At 35.6% G+C, this 15,932-nt stretch overlaps 1 protein-coding gene across 10 annotated transcripts in view; it reads right to left on the bottom strand.

Moving 5' to 3' along the window:
• Positions 1–15,932, bottom strand: part of si:ch211-152c8.2 — a 105,484-nt gene that overhangs the window by 56,390 nt on the left and 33,162 nt on the right. Inside the window, exon 15 of one of the 10 annotated variants that reach the window (XM_073941376.1) lies at positions 14,032–14,732. The exons of the other annotated variants lie outside the window; for them this stretch is intronic. The gene's annotated coding sequence lies outside the window, so the exon portion shown is untranslated. Of the gene's footprint in view, positions 1–14,031; positions 14,733–15,932 lie in introns of those variants that run through there. 10 annotated transcript variants of the gene reach the window in all.

The following is a 15,932-nucleotide window of genomic DNA, read 5'->3' as shown; positions in this document are numbered from 1 at the left end:
ATCTCGTTCACAACACTCCTACCCTGTGTCCTCTATGCTATAACTTATTTATTTACAGTCTTTATTTTGTTTACTTCATTTTGACATCCGGAATATATCATTCAAATGCATATTTCAGAGATTTCTGTCTGCTTCCTTATGAAATAAACATATCCGTTTTCTAGAAATTCTTTCTATTCATTATTTCCTAAGGGAATACAGGTTTGATAATAATGTAGCAAAGGGAAGAGAGTCTAGTAAAGAGTGCTGAAGAGTCATTTTACAAACTAGCCAGTAAGTTGGTTCCTAGAGAACTAATATTTTCCACAATGGCCATTTTCTGGTTGCATTCTTGCTGTCACAAGGAACTCTAAATTGTTGTAAGCCTGCTGACAGTGACAACAAGTGCAGCATTCAACATAATCAACAACTGGAGGATGGAGGACTGTGATTTCATTGTGTCATTGGTTCTGTAATAATGTATTGGAATACAGACATACATGTATAAGTAATGCAACTGAAACAGTCACACTTTCAAATGATGAGCTGTTGTATTGTACACTGTAAAAATGCTGAGTTTCACACAATTAAAATAACTTATTTTGATAATCAATTAAATTAACTTAACAAATTTAAGTGAATTGAAAATAAAACAATTAAATTGTCCCAAAAATCAGTTTCAGCTCATTTTAAATAAGTAGTTTAAACAAGCAGAATGTAAACTTACTAGAGAATATGTTTAAGTCTGCACTAATTTAGTCCCCCTAAAAAGAATTTCTAATCCCTGAGAATGAAACAAAAGGTATGAAAACTCCTAATGCAAAATAAATTATGTTTTTATTGAGTTTCACTGCATAAACAAACATTACGTTATTTGTATAGAAGAAATATGTTCTGGTTATAAGTTCAAGTTTGGTGTGGCAAGCTATTTTTCTGATATGCCTTTTGCTGTTGAGAAAAAGGTGCGGTTACTTTAATCAGTTTCAGTAAGCATTTTAGGTAAATACCAGTAAATTCAGTTCATGCAATTTAAAATTCATTTTGCAGATTTGGTAATGTGAATTTGTTATACTTCCCAATAGAAAGTGGTTTAAAAGTGATATGTGTATCCTCTGCTATTAATATTGTTGGTAAACCTATATGTGCTTATTTAAAAATGTCAATAAAATAGATAAAAATGCCTCCAAAAAAAATCAAAACTGCTCAACAAATTCAGGGCAAGGAGGCAAAAAGCCTGTATATAAACTTGATCATCTGTTGTGACTAAAGTGAAATGAAAACAAATGATAAAATAAAAGGTAAAAATTTTAGTTTAAACTAAATTGGTTCATAACACAGCTCTAAGCAATTTAATACATATAAATATGAACAAAATGTCAACCAGTTGGTTATGAAGCCTAAAGGGTTGACAAACAAGGTAGAAAATGCCACCGGAAATCGATACTGGAATACTGTAGGTCATTTCTGACCCTAGACACTACACAGTTGACTGTTTTTTTCCCATCAATGTGACAATACTTTACACAAAATACTCTGGATCATCTCAGCTAATGCAACCCTTTGCTGTAGAGAAATTGTCTTTAAGTGTGATTCTTTGTATAAGCATTTCAATAAACCATGGCTCAGGCACAATCTATCAGTTTTGCGTCTTACCGCACTAAATCCCAGCTGCACGCCATCACGCCAAACTATATTCAGTTCACATATCAACACTTTGCAGAGAATCCAACATAAAGCTCAAAGATCAAACCAGCATTTGGTTCCTACTGATGGAAGAGGAACACTCGGTAGATTTGTTTGGATCTACCTTCAGCCTTGTGGCCTTCACAGGAGATCAGGTTTCAATCTGCCTCCAGCTGTCTTTCAGAGGAGAGAGACTAAACACAAGGCTTGAGCACGGGGAGGATGAGCTGGTGCAGAGAGACTATAGAAGCACAGATCACCTGCTGGTGAACTTCACTGATTTATGTTGTTCGGTCTTGAACTACAAACGTTTGGCAGCTTGGCTTGCAGAAGCAGCAGCCATCAAATTTTGCATCTCCAAGGCAACGACAGGGGTCTGGTTTTGATCTGCTCAGAAGGAACCTGCTGACAGCATTAGATATGTTTGCATCTGCCTATTTTTATGCACACTTTGAAATATTTCATTAAAAAAAATGGCTTTATGGAAATACTAAGATGTGCATAAATTTGTACCTCTTAACAAAGATTGTACATGTACAAAACTGAGAACATCTTATCTGATAAGAAAAAAATGTGCAAAAACTACAGGCCCGTAGCCAGCCTGGTGAAAGGGGTGGTTCTTTTTACTCAAAAAGTGGACCTTTTCGCAGTTATTCACCTCATTTTCAGTTTAACTACTAAGTATTTATAGGTTAAATACTGCATTTTAGTGACATTTTAAGCACTATGCATTTCTGCATTAACTTGTCGGGTGGCCATCATAACCACACTTTTTGACGTACCAAAAACATTTCCTAAAGATTCAGAATATAGGAATTATACGTATAATTTTTTTATCATATATAATTAGGAAAAGATAAAGGAAACGGCTAAAGTTTTAAATTAAAAATAGCCTATTAGGTTAAGTAGCCTATTGTCATTTCATAAGCAAATAACAAACTAGCCAGCATATTCAACTTTCTCAGTCAGAATTCGGCCACTTGAATAAAAAAAAGATTATACATGATGATAATAATATTGTAGAGCTTCCCAATTGTTCTAGCTCTCTTGTAAAATCAGTACATTTGAAAATTCAATGAATAACAATAATAAGTATTACAATTAACTTTTATGCGCTGTAAAATTTATTTTTGGTGTTTCACACCTCTTTATTTGTATTTTTTTCTTTAAAGAATAAGGTCCAAGAATTTGAACAAATTTTACTTGTAAGATGTTTTCTCTATTTAACAACAATACAGTAGGTCAGTAGTGAGAGATGACTTCACTTTCATCAGATTCTTTTGAGTTTTAAAGCATACTTCGATGATTTTTTTTTTACAATTTATGATGGGAAAGCAGTCAAAATAGGACAAATTCTGGACCTTTGTTTGTGGGGGGTGGATCTTTCAAACCATCCAAACCCACCTGGCTGCGGGCCTGAACTACAACTGAAACACATTTACTGAACGGATTCCAGCATGCACATCCAAAAGAAATTTTATACTGAATAAACACATCATGTAATAACAAAATGTGTGTGATGGGATAGCATTAAAAGACAAACCAGTGAGGCGAGCACAATGTAAAACCTCTAAAATGTTGTTTTGCTCATTGTAAAATACCTCAGCCAAAGTCATCACAGTAGTTCACCAATATTATTATATTACTATTGTCTCCTGGGACTGAGAGCGTCTGTGCTCCCAAAAAGCATCTCACGGCTCAAAAATCATCATGTTCAATGCATTTTGTCTATAACTCATTTATTAAAGAAAAAAGACTTTCTTGCAAGAGGATTCTCCGACTGAAAAAAAAAGAAGTTTTATTTTGATATTTGCCACCAGTTTATCAGGATGAGACTATTTTGTTCTCATTAACTTCATTTGCAAATGCATAAATCTAATTCACATATTTGGATGGAAACATAGCAGATGAGGACTTGATGTCGACTGCATGTTAACATTGCATTTGATCTAATTAAAACGGAGTATAGCAATCCTTCACAGACTACTAATCAAACCCAGTTTAAGATGCGTGTAGTTGTTTACCTTGACAAGGGATTGGCAGTAAATCCTGCATTTTTCAAGAGATATTTCATTATTTCAGATGGGCTGTGAAATAATGAAGCACAGTTTTCAAAGTTATCTAATGTTTACAGCTCCACGCCAGTGTTTAGAAACCTGGAACAAACTGCAGGTTTTAGCATTCAACTGGCCACATTTGACAGCGGTTTATATCAGCTGCTTTGTGCTGAAGAATTCTGTCTTCGGCCTTTGAGAAATGCTGGAGGTCTGGAAAGCATCTCAACAAACAACACCTTACATTTGTATGAATAAATGCGAAAGTCAGGTTGTGAATGCATCAAGAGCACTTAAAAAGAAAACATCTGAAAATAAGATGCATAGAAAATGAACCTTCAGTAATACTTCAGACATGACAATTTACAGATGTATTAACAAACTGAAAGATTTTTTTAAATTTTAAAATTTAAATTAAATGCTAGCAAACTAATTCATATATTATTTATATATTTCTAAGCTAAAGGAAAGCAAATATATATACTTCTATACAAAAGATGTTTGAATGTGACTGACTTTAAGTTACATTATGTGCAAAAAATTATATTTGCACATCCGATGACCACTGCAGTAGACACAACTTGTGTTAACATTTAATTATATTATTAATGATTTAAAGGACAGTTGATTATGGGGAACTTGTGGAAATTGACATTCTTAATAGTCACGATTGATGTTTATGATTGCTTAGCAATGACAGACACTATAGGAACACACTGAAAAGGAGAAAGCTGTTCGACTGGTGTTTTACACAGATTTTTAGACGTGACCTGAACACCCCCGAGACATTCAATTTACAAACATCAGATGGTGTTTTTAATGCAGAGTCTTCTGTTTTCAGAAGGGGTGAATGCATATTAAAAAAGCTGCAAATTCTTTAGATTATTATGAGAAATCTTCTCTTTTCAGAGTAGGTAAAATCACTTTCATAAGCTGTAAATTCACCTTCTTTAAAGCACTTTGGTATCAAGTTAAATTTAATTATTAACAGTCTTAAAATCACTTACTGTATGCAATGTTCCAATTGTTATATGCAAAAGCAAAAACCATTTTTTCAGGGATTTATTATGATATTTTATATTTTTTTCTGTCTGGGTTATTTGTTGTTCTCCATAATATGTAAAATGTCTATGCTTTTACATTTTTCGTAATTGAGTTTCTGCAAATTAGCATACTTTGAACTGGCTTTCATAATAAAAATACTTAATAGTACTGTAGATCTGATATCTGTAACACAGGCTCATTGGGAATATGTGCCCAGGGCTACATTTTTGAGAACAGAAAAATAATGTGCTCGCAAATACATGACACATATGAGAAAATGTGTCCCAGTAATGTATTTGAGATTTGTCAAAAATATACATGGCACAAAAAAGGCAAGCACTCAAAGTCCAGGGTACATATTTCTCGGTTCTCAAAAATTTAGCCCTGGGCACATACAGTTGAAGTCAGAATTATTACAGACAAAAATATAGGAAATACTGTCAAAATGTATTTATCTGTTAAAGATCAATTGGGAAATATTTGAAAACAACAACAACAACAATAAAAAACTATTACAGGAGGGCGAATAATTTAGACTTCAACTCCAAAGAGATGGGTTGGATATATTTGTGAATCCTCAAATTCATCTTGATTTAAGTGGTCTTAATAGCATGCAAAATTGCTCCAACATATTTTTGGTTTTTCGGTCTACCAAGAGCCATTCTGTGTCCCTAAACCCCAGATGCAGAGGTCAAAGGGAATGCAAAGCGATCTATATTTCATGTTAAATGTGACAATGTAATGAAAGTCCTCACTGAATTACAATGGAGTGCAGATATGCTTTCATTTATGACTATCTGGGTCATTTTAAACACGGAGATCTGGAAGGAATTAGTGGCTTTGTAGACAAGCATCTCTGAGCTGAAATATCCAGTATTTAGGTATTGTGCAAAACACAGGCCTCAGGGGTGCTGTGATGTGCAGAGCTGTAACTGTACTGTTTTCACCACTGAAAGGGTCAGAAGTTTGAGTAATTGCAGAGATTGTGTTACTACATCCCGAAAGAGTGACGCAACACTAATAGAATTCAAGCTGAACCAGGTGGGAACTTGGAGCTGTTCAGCGGATTTTATCAGAAATATGTTGCATATATTTTCTACGGTGATAACAGTAAATTATGAATGATTACAAACATAAACCCAAAATGAAATCAGTAAGTGTTTTACCATACATATAGTACAACAACAATGTACTAACAGTAGTTATAAAGTAGTAATAACAATAATTTCAACCATTTCTATTCAAAAATAGGGATGCACCCATCCAAATATTTGGATCGATACGGCTTATTTTTGCTGGATCGGGTATGAGCCAGCTGATACCAATCCAAATCCAATCTTGCGTGTGCTATATATTGTCTAATGTATAAGCCAACAAAAGCCATGAAAGGGCCCTTATATTAGGCTACCTTCATGGCTTTTGTTGGCTTATAAAAGTTGTCATGTAGACCTACTATATCCCAAATGTTCAGAAGCCATTCAATAGTTTAATGTGAAGTATAGATAAATATTTAAGTGGTTAAATTCATGTTCACTTCAGCGCTTCCCGCTTTGTGCTGCTAAGTTTGCAAAGTGTCCGTAGATACAGGAGGGTTAGATTGTTGTCTGTCATATACAGGTTTATAGGTCTGTTATTTTTACAAAAGAAGATATATTATTTAAGTTTATCACCAGAACTACAGAAACTGTATCATGCTCAAAAAAGCAGAAAGTATCAGGATCGGTTTTGTATCGGTTGACACTCTGAATTTTAATATCGGGATTGGATCAGTTCCAAAAAAATGTATCGGGGCATCGCTGTTAATGTTGATGAAGTAAGTGGTAGTTAACACTATTAAAGTGGAAAAGTCTTCTCAACTGAACTTAGGATTTGTTATTTGCAGTTTTTAGGTGGACAAAAATCAGTTTGAATCACATAAGAAAGATTTGGGTGAAAAAAATTATGAATCTGGAATGATCTGCAAGTCTTTACAAGACCAAATCAACCAATTATAGCCTTATTAAATTTAAGAACAAACCTGTAATTGTACTGTGAATATTCCTGAACTGTTAAGTCTTTGTTTTTATTGTCTCATAAATAATTTTTACCATCTGTTTAAATATAATTTAAGTATCCTGATGTATTAAAGGTGTTGTTTTTTGACATTCTGCTCAACCGTCTTTCCTCAGTGTCTTCTGTGCATATGAAAAATTGACTATAAAACATTGGTGACAGGAGATGGATATGCCCTGCTGTGATGTGAGCTACTTTATTCTCAGAAACAGAGGAAGATGTTTGGAGTAAACCCTGCAATGCCTTCTGGAAACATAAGGAATGGTATTTCTCTTAAAATCTGCTAAGTCGGTGTGGAAAACTTCTCAGTCAACAGGGCCGTTATTAGCAACATTAAGCTTTGACAGAATAATGGGATGCGCAGGGAAAAGCTGATAGCGAATGCAGCTCACATCAGTGTTTCTCCGGTGGGGCTGGTGATAAATTAGTGCTAGCTCAACAAGCGCTGCCTGGGAAAATGGCATGAAAATAAGCACTGCAGCTGTTTTTTGTACAGGATGATCCTCAAATTACAGAGATTCTCAAGTACAAAGCAAATACCGCTGTTAATACAGTGTTTAATGCAAAAGGTCAATGCAATTTACCAGGATTGACATGAAAAACAAAAGAGTCATTAAATACATCCTGAAGTCATTTGCAAAGTTCACTGTTAAAAAGGGTTCCACACAATTCCTTCATGTTGTCCTAATAGAAGTCATTTCAGTTAACGTACTGGTTTTTACAAATTTAGGTGGATTGAACATAAAAAATTATAATAATTATATATACCGGAAGTTCTTGAGCTGGCTGAACAAAAATTAAGGGTGCTTTAACACTTGGTTCAATTGCCTGGTTTGAACAAAAGTTCGATGGTCCCCCTAGTCACCTTCTCAGCTGGTTTGTGTTCACATCCTCTGAACCCCCCGTACGCTTGCTTTATTAAGCTGCTGTTGTGTGCTAGGTGATGGACGCACATCATGGACAGTCTTCTTTTACTGAATCTTTTGTTTTCTGGTAACATACAGAGTGTGACTTTCCTCTATCTGCCGCAAAAATATCAAAAACATTTAAAACATAACGTGATGTCTGCAGAAGTTGTTTTTGGAGGAGACAAGCAGACATTATCACTGTGATACCCTCAGTCAGTCTCGCTTGGTAACGTCAGGTGATACACAGACATACACACACGAATGAACGTTATGAAAACTAAAGTTTGTTTTACAGTTGGCGGTTCACTTCCGGTATGTGGTACGATTGCATTTATATCACAAGTGAACTCGACCAGAGTTGGTGCGAAACCTACCCCAGACCACCTTTTTCAGGTAGACGTGGGTACAGTTTGTGGGTGCCCACCCAAGTTCAGAAGACATCATTCACACTAATTAAATGTAACATACATTGATGTCAAATGAACCAGGGTATGGACCAATAGAGCTATAGTGCAAGCACCCTTAAAGTCAGTATGCATATAGCCAAAGCATATGGTAATGGGAAATGGAAAGACAGAGAATAAGTGTTTGGTTTCTTTTACTATTGCTTTCTGACCAGGAAAATGCATCGTGTCTGTGGCCGGGGGAGAATCACCTGAATCATACTGACAGTTGCCCGGAGCAACAGAAGAAAATATACAAATATGCTGAAAGCTAAACTCTGGGAGGAAAGAATAAGCCCTAAAGCAACACCTTAGTCCGGTTTGGTTTTTGTGCAATCCTAAGCGGACGCCTGAGGTGATCCAAAAACTGCCCTCTTTACGCTCATAATGGTTTATTTTGCTTCAGGCCAAAATGGACCACCTCCAATTGAGGTTTATTTTTGCAGGCATCAGAATTGAATAAAGGTTTTGAGGTCTACCAAGTGGTGGTATGACTGTTTGGACTTTTTAAATATTCTCAACCTATCTGACTTTTACTTTTGGTATTATGGGGACAGGATCACATTATAAGATTTTAAAGACAGTTTGTAGGATGTATTTTTAAGCTGGTCATGTATGATGATTGGTTCAGACTATTTGGTAATGATCATTTATGCAACCAGATATCATGATCAGTTAAGATAAGGTAATTAAGGATCAATCTAAAGATGAGGTTGATATTTACAATGGAAAAACATAGAAAATCACTATTTAAAAAAACAACAACATATATGCTGGGTTGTTTCAACTCAAATTGAGCTTAAATATAAACAAACCCATTTTCTAAAATATATTTTAGATGTTCATGTTTGACCAGTTGTCTTGGGTCTCTCCATTATATGCAAGTTTATTACACAGAGTGCCATCTAATTACCCTTTATATAGGAAACACTTAGCATTTTTGGTTTTGGAATGGAAGGTAAAGTCTAGTTCACTGCACTTACAGAGCTACAAAATATATGCAGTGCTCACCCAGCAGGCACAGGACGTCAACATGACATCAGATTGACGGTGTACCCCAACGTAGTGGAGACGTTGCATTTTGTTTGGAAATCAAAATTGAGTTGATGTCCAACGCCCAACCTAAAGTCAACCAAATGTCAACATCTAATGATGTTACAGCTTGATGTTGAGTGGATGTTACCACGACATCTATCAGACGTTGGATTTTGTTTGCCATACCTGACTAATAAATATCAGTTTTTGACATCAATATGACATTGGTTTAAGATGTTGACTCCGCATTGGATTTTGGTCACTTTCTAACACAACCTAAACTCAACCAAATATCAACGTCATTATTGGACGTCAAAGTAAAGTTATCCTTAGACTCTGGCTAAACATTGAATTTGGTCACCTTATGTCACAACTGAAATCTAATCTAATATTAACGACTTATATGTGCCTGATGGGCTAGGTCACAGTCGGTAGACAAGGTGACCTCAAAATGACACTGCAAAAAATGCTTTTCTTACTTAAGATTTTTTTGTCTTGTTTCTAGTCTAAATATCTTAAAGTTCTTAAATCAAGAAGCATTTCCTAGACAAGCAAAACATATTGTCTTGTTTAAGAAATAATATGCCAAAATGAAGTGAGTTTTTCCTTAAATTAAGCTAAATGATCTGCCAATGGGGTAAGCAAAATAATCTTATCACAAATCGAAAAACAAGATTATTTTGATTACCCCATTGGCAGATTATTTTTCTAAAGCTGGGCATTAGTCAGTCTTCACTATCTCGCCTGCAGCTACAGTAGTTGTGAATGCAGCTTTAAGGCTTTTGACTAACATTGGGAAGTTTCACCATTTATCACTGAGTTATGTTTCTGAACTCATTGACTTTCAACACCCAGAGGTCTCTCAGATGAGCCAAGCAAATATATCATATCTATTGACTTTGACACACCTTGTTGCCCTGCAGAGCAAATGGAGCTCTCAAGCAATTAAAAACGATGCCAAAATGTAAAGTCTACTGTGGGTCAAATCAATGTAGATGCTCTTGGGAAGAACAACTGCAGTCTTGAACCACCGCAGGTCTTCTCGAAATGACACTGAAATGACAGTGGACGGCTCTGAAAATTAAAGTATTAACGCTTTACTTGCTAAATGTAAAAAGACGCAGTAAACGGTGAATGTTCAGGACAACCTACTGAAGCAGAACACAAGAAATGTCACCCAACAAAATGAAGTGCCTGGCTCAAGGGCAGAGAGAGACTAAAAGAGCTGAGTTCCTTTTGTTCAATGACTTTCTGGGACATCCTTTCACAGAGGTTCAATTGTGCTTTTGTCAATTCTAATCTGAGGATGAGTCATTAAGGATGCTCAACATAGCAAAGCCCAAGAATTAAGGCTTGTTCACACCAAGAAAACTAACTATGAAAACTAATGATAGTATTGCCTGCCCATCAACTCATGATAAATGTTAAATATTATAAGCACATGCTACAGTTTTGTTGTCTGATGCCTAAAATGCTCAAGCTTGTTCAATTGAGAGAACTGGGAGCAGAGTTATTATAGTTAACAAAAACAAATGAAAAAACAAACACTAAAATTGAAAAGCTTTGTTGTTAACTGAAATAAAAATAAAATATAGTTTAAAAAAACTTGAAGTAACTACAACTTTATTGTATACATACAAAACTAACTAAAACTAACTAGAATTAAAGCAAAAACGTCCTCCGTTTTGTCTTTGTAAATGTATTTAATACAGACTGTTAGCCTTTTAGAAGTAAATCTATTTACTTCGTGCTGCCCAATGTTCAACCCATACGGCACCTCAGACTCTGTAATCCTAATGCTATTGGCCAGATCAAGCCGGTCTGTGACAAAAACAACGGCTGACATGACAGCAGTATGGTGACCATATTGAATATAATCCAAGCAGATACTTTAAAGTATTAGTTTAACACATTTGTGGCAAATAAGGAGTTTTATTTCTGTATTAGTGATCGCGATCGCCAAGCATTTATACTGTTTAAATGGATCTTCTAAGTAAACTGGTCTAACTAACTTACCAAATCAAACTGTCTCCAGTAACGTTAAGTGCTTATACACAAACAACTTACTTTCTATTCTAGCATGCCTAATACCCCCTCTGACTCGAAATAAACCAACATATATATTATATATTGGAGTTATTTTTACTTATTAGAACAGTACACAGGGATGAGATTCGAGATTAAATAAGTGGTATGTTTGCATGTTTCAATAAGAAATGCAACTATTTTTCAGTGTATGTATATTGCACTTATTTGGGAACTGAATCCAAATCTCTGAATCAAAGCTCTTGTCAAATCAGGTGCAGGTCTAGCCTTGCCCTAAAATGCTGTGAGGAAGGATTATTTCACCTGTCATGCCTGCCTCCACCTGCTCCCTATCTCCAAATCCAGGACTCTAGTCATCCTCTTTCAACATATCTGCACCAAAGCTTCTGGACTATCAACAGGCACAGGCATTTCTTTTAGATTCATCCAGTGGATTACAAGGATTTTTATGTAATTAAAGTCTTTGTATTGTAAGTCAATCCAGAACAAAGAAAGATTTGATCAGAACGATAAGATGTATGTCAAGAGGAGTTTCTTATTTTGCTATCGGCAATGGATGCAACAAAGTAAAGAATTTTTAAAATATTTCCCATGAACCTAAAATCATCATTAACTGTGTTTTCATCGACCTATTTTGGGATATGCATAAAAATGAAAGCGCAAAGATGTGCATACATTTTGAAAATGTGTATAAAACAACTTTTGCGCACAACTGAGCATTAAATGTTTATCTTATAAGAAAAAAGCTGTGCATAAACAACAGTGGAACACATATTCTGAATAAATTACAGCATGTGCATCAAAAAAGTATTTTGTTTAAGCGATCATATAATAATGTGATGGGACGGCATAATGGACAAACCAGTGGACTGACCACATTGTAAAACACTCAATATGTTGTTTTGGTCATTCTAAAACTCCTTAGCCAAAGGCTGTCATTACAGTGATTCAGTATTAATAATCATCCATTTTCTTTTTGGCTCAGTCCCTTTATTAATATGGGCTCGCCACAGCGGTCCAGCACATGTTTTACGCAGTGGATGGCCTTTTAGCGGCAACCCATGTCTGGGTACACACTTTTTCACACTCATACACTACGAACAATTTAGCCTACCCAATTCAACTGTACCACATGTCTTTGGACTCTGGGGGAAACCGAAGCACCCGGAGGAAACCCACGTGATCGCGGGTAGAACATGCAAACTCCACGCAGAAATGTCAACTGACTGAGTCGGGGCTCGAAACAGTAACCTTCTTGCTTTAAGGGGACAGCACTAACTACTGCGCCACCGCATCGCCCCTCGTAATATTATTATTACCCCCCGAACCGTCTTGAAAAGCCATCGCATGATCATTGCATCTTCGTGTGGCAACACAGGCTTTTTGTGAATACGTACCCCCATATACATTTGGCAATTATGTGTCTAGAGGTATGTATGGCAGAATTTTATCTTTCCGATGAACGCTAGGGGGTGGTATGATGCCATCGACGGCTGTTTTGTTTCTGTTGAGTTTAGGAAGGAGGTGGTTGGGGTTATTGGTCTGTCTTACAGTCAGTCAGTCAGTCAGTCAAGTCAGTCAGTCAGTCAGTCAGTCAGTCAGTCAGTCAGTCAGTCAGTAGCAGCCTCTGGTGGATTTACGCGAGAAGAGCAAGCGTGAATGGCACTCGAGAGTAATTTGAGATCTCAAAGAGCGTACAAGTGGCCTCAATTGAATTCTTGAAAACAAAAACTGTAAAATAAATAAATAAAAAATGAGTAAAATAATAAATAAAAGTACCTCCTCTGATGTATTTCACGCTCTTTAGAAATGTATACAGAGGTACTTATTCATAATGAGCCTAGGTTATCGACTTGCAACTCATTTATAAGAGAAGAAATAAAACAGAGTGACCTCTGCTACTGCAGAAAATATTGATATTTAGTGTCAGTTTATCACAGAGTGACGATTTTGTTCTCTTTTTCTCACTGAATGGAAAGGTGATTTCATTGCAAAAATGTTTTATTCGGTATTCTAGTTTTACATCTAGTCTACATCTAATTCGCTTATTTAAATGGAAACATATTAATCTCAATGTTTCAATTTCATGATGAGCAACAACAAAAGCAGGATCTGTCAAACTTCATAAACTGTCATTTCAAACCATACAATAAATTCCAGCATGCACATCAAAAAAGTCATGTGGCTTTGTTAAGGAGGTCATATAAAAAGCATGATGAGACAGTATTAATGGACAAACCAGTGGACTGACCACATTGTAAAACACTCAAACTTCATTCATTCTCCTTCGGCTTAGTTCCAACATAATTTTTACACAGCAGATGCCCTTTTAGCCACAACCAAGTACTGGGAAACACTCTAACACACTCATATTTACACACACATTCATACACTATGAACAATTTAGTTCATCCAACTCACCTATAGTGTCTTTGGACTGTGGGGGAAACCGGAGCACCCAATGGAAACCCACACCAACACGGGGAGAACATGCAAACTCCACACATAAATGCCAGCTGGCCCAGTCGGGACTCAAACCAGCGACCTTCTTGCTGTGAGGCAACAGTGCTAACCACTGAGCCACTGTGCTGCCCAATCAAAATGTTGTTTCGGTCATTCTAAAATCCCTCAGCCAATGTCTGTCATCACAATGGTTCAGTATTGTTATTATAATATTCTTATTACCGCCAGAATTGCCTTGAAAAGCCACCAAACGATCATTGCATATTCGTCTTCTGAGGCACATCTCATATATAAGAGAAAAAAAAATACACAACAATGGCTTTTACTACCACAGAAAACTAAATTTTTCCTTTTAATATTTGGCACCAGTTTGTTCTGTTTGACTCAGCGTTATTCACAGTCTTGCGCATACATCTAATTCACATATTTGCATGGAAAAATATTCATCTCAATGTTTCAATTTCATGATGAAACAACAAAAGCAGGATCTGTCAGACTTCAGAAACCTTTTGTCATTCCGAACCATACACTAATTTTTATGTTGGGGAGAACTTTCCCTTTAAGAATTATAAAAGAGCTGCCCTGTTTCCCCTTATCTGTGTGTTAAATATGGATGAACACCTTTTTCCCTCTTTGTATTGAAGGTCTAAAGGACAAGCATAGAAATGGTCTCAGTCCTTTTGACCACAGTCTGGCAGAAGTGATTTTGAATTCTCCTCATCTTGTGAGTGTTCGGCAGAGCTCTCGTTCAGGTCAGATGAAGTAGGTGTAGTAATTTATTTTCTCAGAGTAAATCGATTCATTTTGCTCTACACAAAGATTGCCCTTGATCGCTCGCATAAATTTAATCTTTCACTTCCAAAAGCATTCAAGCAGGGTGAGATGCTGCACGGAAACGAAAATATGACAGGCACGACCAGCTAGTCAAGAACAAAACAACACACACATAAATAAACAATGATAGAGGGCAATGTTTACTTGGCTGGTGAAGAGATGGAAGAAATCCTATGAGAAAAGCTCTCTGCCTGGTCGGGAAAGAAAGCAGGGAAAAAAATAGTAAGAATCTTTTCAGTTCATTTTGATTCTGGAAGAACACATGCGGTGAAAAATACTGACTTTACTGACCCTGAATGAAAACCATTCAGTTCTGAATATGAATGGACTCTATAAGCTTGACTTCATTAGAGAAAGTGACTATTATTAAAAAGTGACGTTTAGTACAGTTAATTAATTTTAGAAAAGCTTGAAAAATGCATATAAATACATAAGGTAAATCATTCATTTTACTTACTATCAGAGCTGGGTGTAACCCGTTCTACAGTAATGCGTTACTGTAATCTAATTGCATTTTTGAGGAATACATTATTGTAACAAATTACAGTACATTTTACATTTGTGTAATTTTTTTACAGTTACTAAAGTCTACGTAAACTGCGTCACTTAGGTTAAAATATAATATTTAGAAGAAAAAAATGCTTTTCAATCACGTTTTCCGCCGTGTCAGTTAGTAAGCATGCACTTTTAAAGTGCTAGAGAAGGCAAGCTGAAATACTTGCTGTCGAGAGCGGCTGCAGACAAATACAGACATTTTACTTTTAATTGAGTCAAAATATTGTGAAATATAGTCTATGTTCAGTCTGTAAAAAACTTTCTACTGCTTTAAACTTAACCAGCAACTTGGAACTGAGCAATCAGCTTCATACTTTGTAAGTAATATACAAATTTTGGTAGACTAATTACCTCAGACAAACACAAAACACCCAAACACTTCAGTGCTTTTTCATACTATGGATGTCAGTGATTACAGGTATCCAGTTTTCCTCATGTCATTCTTTTGTGTAATAAATAAAATAAAATAAATAAAATAAAATGAAATGAAATAAAAAAGACAAACAGGTTTGGAACAAGTGAATGATGAGAGAATTTGAAGTTTTAGGCAAACTATTTCTTTAGCTGTTGAATATGTCAAACTGCTTTGGTCAACCCATTGTAATGTTTTTTCAGTGAATATTAAATTACTGGAAGAGTTGCAGTACATTTTGTGTTTTCATAAGTATATATATTTTATATGTTTTGAAAAAAAAAACTTCAAAATAAAGTAATTAAAAATCTGATTAATTTTTACATGAAGTAATTAGTAATATAATCAGATTACCATTTATAAGCAGTAATGCAATCAGTAATTTGTAATCGATTACTTTTAAAAAGTTATTTACCCAACACTG

The sequence above is a fragment of the Danio rerio genome, chromosome 24 (genome assembly GCF_049306965.1).
Source record: "Danio rerio strain Tuebingen ecotype United States chromosome 24, GRCz12tu, whole genome shotgun sequence".
Lineage (NCBI taxonomy): Eukaryota > Metazoa > Chordata > Actinopteri > Cypriniformes > Danionidae > Danio > Danio rerio.
The sequence above is the reverse complement of the archived record's forward strand: the minus strand, read 5'-3'. Positions and strand labels throughout refer to the sequence as shown.